Raw genomic sequence first — 8739 nt, forward strand, 5'->3', positions numbered from 1 at the left:
CCCACAGCAATGTGCGGGACATCATCTAGTTTTTAGAATTTCAGAGACATCACATGGCATGAAGATAGATTGCAGCAGGTCGGCCTTCCATGATCCATTGCTATTCAGAAGCTGCGATTTGGAGTCTACCAGATGTTGATCAGGTCAGAAACATTGGGAAGGAATGGTTATTCCAAGTTTTGGAGCCGTTAATGGATATTGAAAGGAGTATGCTACTTATGACATTATGGCGCTGCTGGTACATCCGCAATGAGATAGTGCATCAAAAGAACCCACCTCCTCTTGAGGTGTCCAGGAAGTTTCTCATCAGCTACCTCGAGTCCTTGATTGCCATTAAGAGGAACTCGAACATGGATCTGCTGAAAGGAAAAACGGTTGTTTCTTATGATCGTAGTCTTCTAAATCATCCAGCTTAGGGAGGGAAGCTCACGCCCCCCACTGGTAGAAAAAGAGGCTTCCGTCCAGCCCCATTAGTCGCGAAACTGTAGGAACCGCGACTAATGAAGTCTTTAGTCGCGGTTCGGCAGAGGAACCGCGACCAAAGGCCTGGGCCCAGGGCGCTCGGTGGCCAGCTGGTGCACGTGAGGGGCTTTAGTCGCGGTTGGCCAGGCCAACCGCGACTAAAGGTGCCCAAAGGCCTTTAGTCGCGGTTGTCCAGGCCAACCGCGACTAAAGCTCCTCCCCTATATATACCAGTTCAGCGCACTCACTTAGCCATTTGGTGCCACTTCTCTTCACAAGGGGGTGTAGGTTTGCTTTTGGTTCCTCTTATGCACACAAGGTGTTTGATGAAATGCCCCAACAACGTGAAACAAACATGATATGAAGTGTTGGAGCCACACTTGAGGTTCCTCCTCGATCGCGGTTAGCAACTTGAACCTTTCATGCATGTGTGTCATTGATAAAATATGCATGTGTGTTGTTCATTGTTTAATTTCTATTGTTTATAGCTAGTTAGTTCAACAAATGCATGATGGTTAATTATATATTTTATATTATAATAATGCAGATGAATCGGCAATGGATGTACGGTAACCGACTCTCCCGCGAGTTCACTACGGGTTTGAAAGATTTCCTCGTAGTGGCTAATGCGAACAAGCAGAAGGGTTTTGTTATCTGTCCATGTGTTGACTGTAAGAATCAGAAGGGTTACTCTTCCTCAAGAGAAGTTCACCTGCACCTGCTTCGGCACGGTTTCATGCCAAGCTATAATTGTTGGACCAAGCATGGAGAAAGAGGGGTTATAATGGAAGAAGATGAAGAAGGGGATGATTTCATCGATGAAAGCTATCTTGCTCATTTCGGTGATACTTTCATGGAGGATGCTGAAGGTGAAGGGGAAGGTGAAGGGGAAGGTGAAGGGGAAGGTGAAGGTGAAGGTGAAGAAGAGGCACGTGATGAGACCGTTGATGATCTTGGTCGGACCATTGCTGATGCACGGAGACGCTGTGAAACTGAAAAGGAGAGGGAGAATTTGGATCGCATGTTAGAGGATCACAGAAAGTCATTGTACCCCGGATGCGATGATGGTCTGAAAAAGCTGGGCTGCACACTGGATTTGCTGAAATGGAAGGCACAGGCAGGTGTAGCTGACTCGGCATTTTAAAACTTGCTGAAAATGTTGAAGAATATGTTTCCAAAGAATAACGAGTTGCCCGCCAGTACGTACGAAGCAAAGAAGGTTGTCTGCCCTCTAGGTTTAGAGGTTCTGAAGATACATGCATGCATCAACGACTGCATCCTCTACCGCGGTGAATACGAGAATTTGAATGAATGCCCGGTATGCACTGCATTGCGTTATAATATCAGAGGCGATGACCCTGGTGACGATGTTGAGGGCGAGAAACCCAGGAAGAGGGTTCCCGCCAAGGTGATGTGGTATGCTCCTATAATACCACGGTTAAAACGTCTGTTCAGGAACAAAGAGCATGCCAAGTTGTTGCGATGGCACAAAGAGGACCGTAAGTCGGACGGGGAGTTGAGACACACCGCAGATGGAACGCAATGGAGAAAGATCGATAGAGAGTTCAAAGATTTTGCAGCTGATGCAAGGAACATAAGATTTGGTCTAAGTACAAATGGCATGAATCCTTTTGGCGAGCAGAGCTCCAGCCATAGCACCTGGCCCGTGACTCTATGCATCTACAACCTTCCTCCTTGGTTGTGCATGAAGCGGAAGTTCATTATGATGCCAGTGCTCATCCAAGGTCCGAAGCAACCCGGCAACGACATCGATGTGTACCTAAGGCCATTAGTTGATGAACTTTTACAGCTGTGGGGCAGACCTGGTGTCCGTGTGTGGGATGAGCACAAAAAAGAGGAATTTAACCTACGAGCGTTGCTTTTCGTAACCATCAACGATTGGCCTGCTCTTAGTAACCTTTCGGGACTGTCAAATAAGGGATACAATGCATGCACGCACTGCTTACATGAGACTGGAAGTGTACATTTGCCAAATTGTAAGAAGAACGTGTACCTTGGGCATCGTCGATTTCTTCCGAAAATTCATCCAGTAAGAAAGAAAGGCAAGCATTACAACGGCAAGGCAGATCACCGGCCGAAGCCTGCGGAATGCACTGGTGCTGAGGTATTTGATATGGTCAAGGATTTGAAAGTCATCTTTGGAAAGGGTCCTGGCGGACAATCAGTTCCGAAGGGAGCTGACGGGCACGCAGCCATGTGGAAGAAGAAATCTATATTCTGGGAGCTAGAATATTGGAAAGTCCTAGAAGTCCGCTCTGCAATCGATGTGATGCACGTTACGAAGAATATTTGAACCTCCTAAGCTTCTTGGGCGTGTATGGGAAGACAAATGATACAAAGGAAGCACGGCAGGACCAGCAATGTTTGAAAGACCCTGATGACCGGCATCCGGAATGGTTTCAAGGTCGTGCCCTGACCAAAGAAGAGAAGGTCATCTTTTTTGAATGCCTGAGCAGTATGAAGGTCCCGTCTGGATTCTCGTCCAATATAAAGGGAATAATAAACATGGCGGAGAAAAAGTTCCAAAACCTGAAGTCTCACGACTGCCACGTGATTATGACGCAATTGCTTCCGATTGCTTTGAGGGGGCTCCTGCCGGAAAATGTTCGAGTAGCCAGTGTGAAGCTATGTGCATTCCTCAATGCAATCTCTCAGAAGGTAATCAATCCAGAAGATCTACCACAGTTACAGAACGATGTGATCCAATGTCTTGTCAGTTTCGAGTTGGTGTTCCCGCCATCCTTCTTCAATATTATGACGCACCTCTTGGTTCACCTAGTCGAAGAGATTTTCATTCTCGGTCCTGTATTTCTACACAATATGTTCCCCTTCGAGAGGTTCATGGGAGTATTAAAGAAATATGTTCGTAACCGTGCTAGGCCAGAAGGAAGCATCGCCAAGGGCTATGGAAATGAGGAGGTAATTGAGTTTTGTGTTGACTTTGTTCCTGACCTTAAGCCGATTGGTCTTCCTCGATCGCGGCACGAGGGGAGACTAAGTGGAAAAGGCACGATCGGAAGGAAATCAACGATATGTATGGACGGCCATTCTCTGACTGAAGCACACCACACTGTACTGACCAATTCCAGCTTGGTGGCTCCGTACTTTGAGAAACACAAGAATATTTTACGCTCGGACAACCCGGGGAAGCCTGAATCCTGGATTAGGAAGGCCCACATGGAGACTTTCGGCAGTTGGTTGAGAAAACATTTAATGAATGACAATGATGTTGTAGATCAGCTGTACATGTTGGCCAAGACACCATCTTCGACTATAACGACTTTCCAAGGGTACGAGATAAATGGGAATACATTTTACACGATCGCCCAAGATAAAAAGAGCACCAACCAAAACAGTGGTGTCCGCTTTGATGCAGCAACCGAGAATGGGCAAAAGGTCACATATTATGGTTACATAGAGGAGATATGGGAACTTGACTATGGACCCTCCTTTAAGGTCCCTTTGTTCCGGTGCAAATGGTTCAAGCTAACAGGAGGTGGGGTAAAGGTGGACCAGCAATACGGAATGACAATGGTGGATTTCAACAATCTTGGTTACCTTGACGAACCATTCGTCCTAGCGAAAGATGTCGCTCAGGTTTTCTATGTGAAGGACATGAGTAGCAAACCGAGGAAACGAAAAGATAAGAAAACGATCAGTACATCATGCGATGATCCAAAGCGCCACATTGTTCTTTCAGGGAAAAGAAACATCGTGGGAGTGGAGGACAAGACAGACATGTCAGAAGATTATAATATGTTTGCTGAAATTCCGCCCTTCAAAGTGAACACCGACCCAAGCATTAAGTTAAATGATGAGGATGCTCCATGGATACGGCACAATCGTAAGCAAGCAGGGACACAAGGGAAGAAATGATGTGTAATAATTTATTGTACCAAACTTTGTTGAATGGATCATGTGAATTATATTATTTTGAATTGAATTAGTTTTATTTTTCTGAATTTTTTGATATATTATTTGTATTTTTAACATTTTGAATTGAATTAGTTTTATTTTTCTTAATTTTTTGATATATTATTTGTATTTTTAACATATTGAATTGAATTAGTTCTATTTTTCTGAATTTTTTGATATATTATTTGTATTTTTAACATATTGAATTGAATTAGTTTTATTTTTCTTAATTTTTTGATATATTATTTGTATTTTTAAGATTTTGAATTGAATTAGTTTTATTTTTCTGAATTTTTTGATATATTATTTGTATTTTTAACATTTTGAATTGAATTAGTTTTATTTTTCTTAATTTTTTGATATATTATTTGTATTTTTAACATATTGAATTGAATTAGTTCTATTTTTCTGAACTTTTTGATATATTATTTGTATTTTTAACATATTGAATTGAATTAGTTTTATTTTTCTTAATTTTTTGATATATTATTTGTATTTTTAAGATTTTGAAAAAGAAAAAGTATTTGGAAAATACCTTTAGTCGCGGTTGGCCTGCCCAACCGCGACTAAAGGTCGTTGCGCGCGGGAACGCAAAAACCCGCCAAAAACACCTTTAGTCGCGGGTCGCCTCCCCAACCGCGACTAAAGGTCACCCTTTAGTCGCGGGTCGCCTCCCCAACCGCGACTAAAGGTTACCCTTTAGTCGCGGGTCGCCTCCCCAACCGCGACTAAAGGGGGGGGCTATAAATACAAGGGCCCGACACGTCGCCTCCATTTCTCGTCTTCTCTGCCGCCGTCGCCCTCGCCCTCGACGCCGCCCGCCGTCGCCCTCGCCCTCGACGCCGCCCGCCGTCGCCCGCCGCCCCCCCTCGCCCACGTACGGCGCCCGCCGCCCCCTCTCGCCCTCGTACGCCGCCCGCCGTCGCCCGCCACCCCCTCTCGCCCACGTACGGCGCCCGCCGCCCCCTCTCGCCCTCGTACGCCGCCCGCCGGCCTCCCTTGCCCACCGCGCCGCCTCTCGCCCGCCCTCAACACCGCCGGCCGGCCTCGCTGCCGCGCGCGCACGCGCGCGCCTCTCTACAGAGAGCGAGATCGTGGAGAGAGAGAGAGAATTTTTTTTTGTTCTTTTTAATTTTAACTAGTTAATTAGTTTAACAAAAACGGTAAAATAACTTAACAAAAAACGTATAACCGTAAAATTTGATAACCGTATAACCGTAAAATAACTTAACAAAAATGGTAAAATAACTTAACAAAAAACGTATAACCGTAAAATAACTTAACAAAAAATGTATAACTTAACAAATAACCGTAAAATTTGATAATTAACAAAAAAAACGTATATACGGAGAGGGGGCGGCGAGGGGGGCGGCGATGCGCGCAGTGTTTTTTTAGGGATCGAGAGGGGGCGGCGAGGGTTATACATGTGTGTTGTCCTCGCCTCCCTCTCCGTGACGCCGTCGTCTGCCGCCCCGTCTCGCGCTCTACCGCGACACCCTCTCCCACCCCTTCCTCGCCCCCTCCTTTTGCCACCGCCCTTTCGCCACCGCCACCGCCACCGCCCCCCTTCTTCACTTAATTAATTTGTTTTTACTACATGTTTTCAGGATTGACATAATGGCGGACGATAGAGCTGACCCGATTATGGACAACTATGATCCGGACGGTGAAGCACATATGTTCGGCATCATAAACGGCGATATTCTATATGTGCCGACCGGACAAGAAGAAGATGATATCTCTTCTTATCTGAACCTTGACGGTGAAGATGAAGGGCGCCGTCAGCAAGATGATGCCGAACAAACGTCGATAAACGACGATCTTCAAATGGAAGTAGCAACCACCTCCGGCGCCGAGGTATATATATACATTGAGCCTCTGGTGATACAAACTAACTGATTTGAATAAATATGTGTGTACTAACGCGCGCGACTCTCTTTCTTATTTTAGCCCTCGGCCGGATCGTCGAAACAATCGAGTACGTCGTCAAAGCGTGGCGCAACCAAGACGATGAAACAAGGAGAAACATGCACCATCGAGGTTGTCGACAGTGCAACCGGCAGGCCGCTGGAGCCCCGCAAGAACGCCACCAAGTTTGTCAACCAATGCGGAGCCATTGTTAGAGACAACGTCTCGATCACCGTCCAGGAGTGGAATAAGCCAAAGAAGGCACGAATTGCTGGTTTCACTTTTGTCGATAAGAGAACAAAAAAGATTGCTTCAAGAAGCTTATGGAACATTTCGTTCTACCTCCGGAATACAACAAATTCGATGAGGAGGGTAACAAGATTGAGGAAAACAAGGAGAGGAGGAGGCTAGTCAAACAGTTCGCTCTTCATAAGATGGCCGACGCATTCCGGAAATTCAAGCAAAATCTAGCCCATGACTTTGTCAAGCAGAACAAGACTCCGGATTTCAAAGGACAATATGAGAAACTGAAACATGATTGGCCAGAATTTGTGAAGCAAAAGAAATCGGAGCAGTTCATTCAAATATCGAAAAAAATAAGGAAAATGCGGCTAAGAAGGAGTACAATCATATTATGGGGCCAGGAGGGTATCGCCTTTGGGAGCCTAGGTGGGAGAAGATGGAGAACGAGCTGAGGGCGCGAGGAATCCGTCCAGGTACGGAGGGATGGGACCCAAGGGCCAAAAGCTGGTGGTACGGGCATGGGGGAACGCTGAACCCGGAGACAGGGGAGTGTGTTTACCGGGGCAAAATAATTAAACCCACCCAAGCCCTTATTGACGCAATGAGGGATGCTCAAGAGGGGAAGATCAAGTTCAACAGAGAGAACGACGCGCTGACAAAAGCCCTCGGGAATCCTGAACACGGAGGACGTGTACGAGGCATGGGGCACATTCCGTGGAAAATAGGGTTCCCCCAGAACGATGACCCGTACGGTTACAGAAGCCGGAAGAGAAAGATGGATCGGGAAGCAGATGTTGTGGCGCGGTTGGCATCGGAAATGGATGTGATGAAGAAAACCGTGAGTGTACTAGTAGCCGAAAGAGATGCAGCTCGGGCGCAGCATGAAGATCATCCAGCGGATCTCAGAAGCCAGCAGCGGAGAAGCAGTGTGGCTTCCACGGAGGCCCCACCGGCTGGTGCAGATGCACCGACGATCGAAATTACTGCACCGGAGCCTCTGGTGGTCGAAATTACTGCACCGGAGCCTCTGGTGGTCGAAATTACTGCACCGGAGCCTCCTCGCTACCCCATGGACGATATAAAGGAGATGAAAGAATGTCATCTGTATTATCCTATCGGGAACATGTCCATGAAGGTAGCCATCGGCAGTGCTTTACCATGTTTACCTGGAGCACTCCACCACAACAACCACATTCAAGATGGCTATGCTCGTGTCACGGTGGAGGACATAGTCCAAGGGTTTGAGGACCTGGAGATTGACATTGCTACACCTGAAGGGGAGAAAAGACTTGGAGATGTCAAGCGCCATTTCATTCTATGGCAAAAGAAGTTTATCAAGTTTCCAGGCGAGGCGCCAAGGACAACAAGTCCACCCCCCTACGGTGGTGGCGGTTCACCTACACCTCCGTCACGTCAGCCGACGCCCCCCAGTCCACAACGTCCGGTGGGTGATCAGACGCCGCCCCCCAGTCCTTGTCCGGCGGGTGATCAGACGCCGCCCCCCAATCCACCTCCGGCAAAGAAGCAGAAGCAGTCCTGGATTATTAACCCGGACCCTTATGTACCTAAGACCACAAAGGTACCGGAGCCATCACTGAAGCCTCTCCCCACAAGGCCTTGGGAACGTAGTGCCGAGGAAACTGCCGCGGCCGCGGCTGCTGATCATGAGAAATGGAAGGCGGACTGCAAGAAGAAAAGAGAGCCCGAGCCCAAGCCAGTATTTTCTGATGAGCAAAAGAAGTGGGCTAAGTCATTTTTGAGCACACCATCCCAAGCCGCGAAGAATCTGCCTGACGACTATGCACGTGAACTTCGTAGGCAGGCACTCATGTTGAAGGAGAAGAAAGAGCGGGCGGAGAACCAGGAGAACAAAGCCTTGGAGGAGGCCGAGAAAACGGAATTAGAAAGTAAAAAAGCGGGAAACGAGTTGCCCAGCTCGGGGAACAAAGTAAACAATCGATTGCCCCGCTTATAGTGAAAGCCGCCGGTCCGGATGACCCCGATATCATAGCAGCTGCGGCAGCACATGGATTGACTGTAACGAGTGCCAGAGAACAAGCGGCCAACTTAGGTATTACTCTTCGTGAACTGTTAGGCCTTGATGAGGCGCCAGTGAAGGAGGTAGTAATTACATATGTGAAGAATGGGCCTCTCGTCGAGCCTGCGCAGGAAGAGGATCTACCTCCACAT

Source organism: Triticum aestivum, chromosome 7B, assembly GCF_018294505.1.
Source record: "Triticum aestivum cultivar Chinese Spring chromosome 7B, IWGSC CS RefSeq v2.1, whole genome shotgun sequence".
In the NCBI taxonomy this organism is placed as follows: Eukaryota; Viridiplantae; Streptophyta; class Magnoliopsida; order Poales; family Poaceae; genus Triticum; species Triticum aestivum.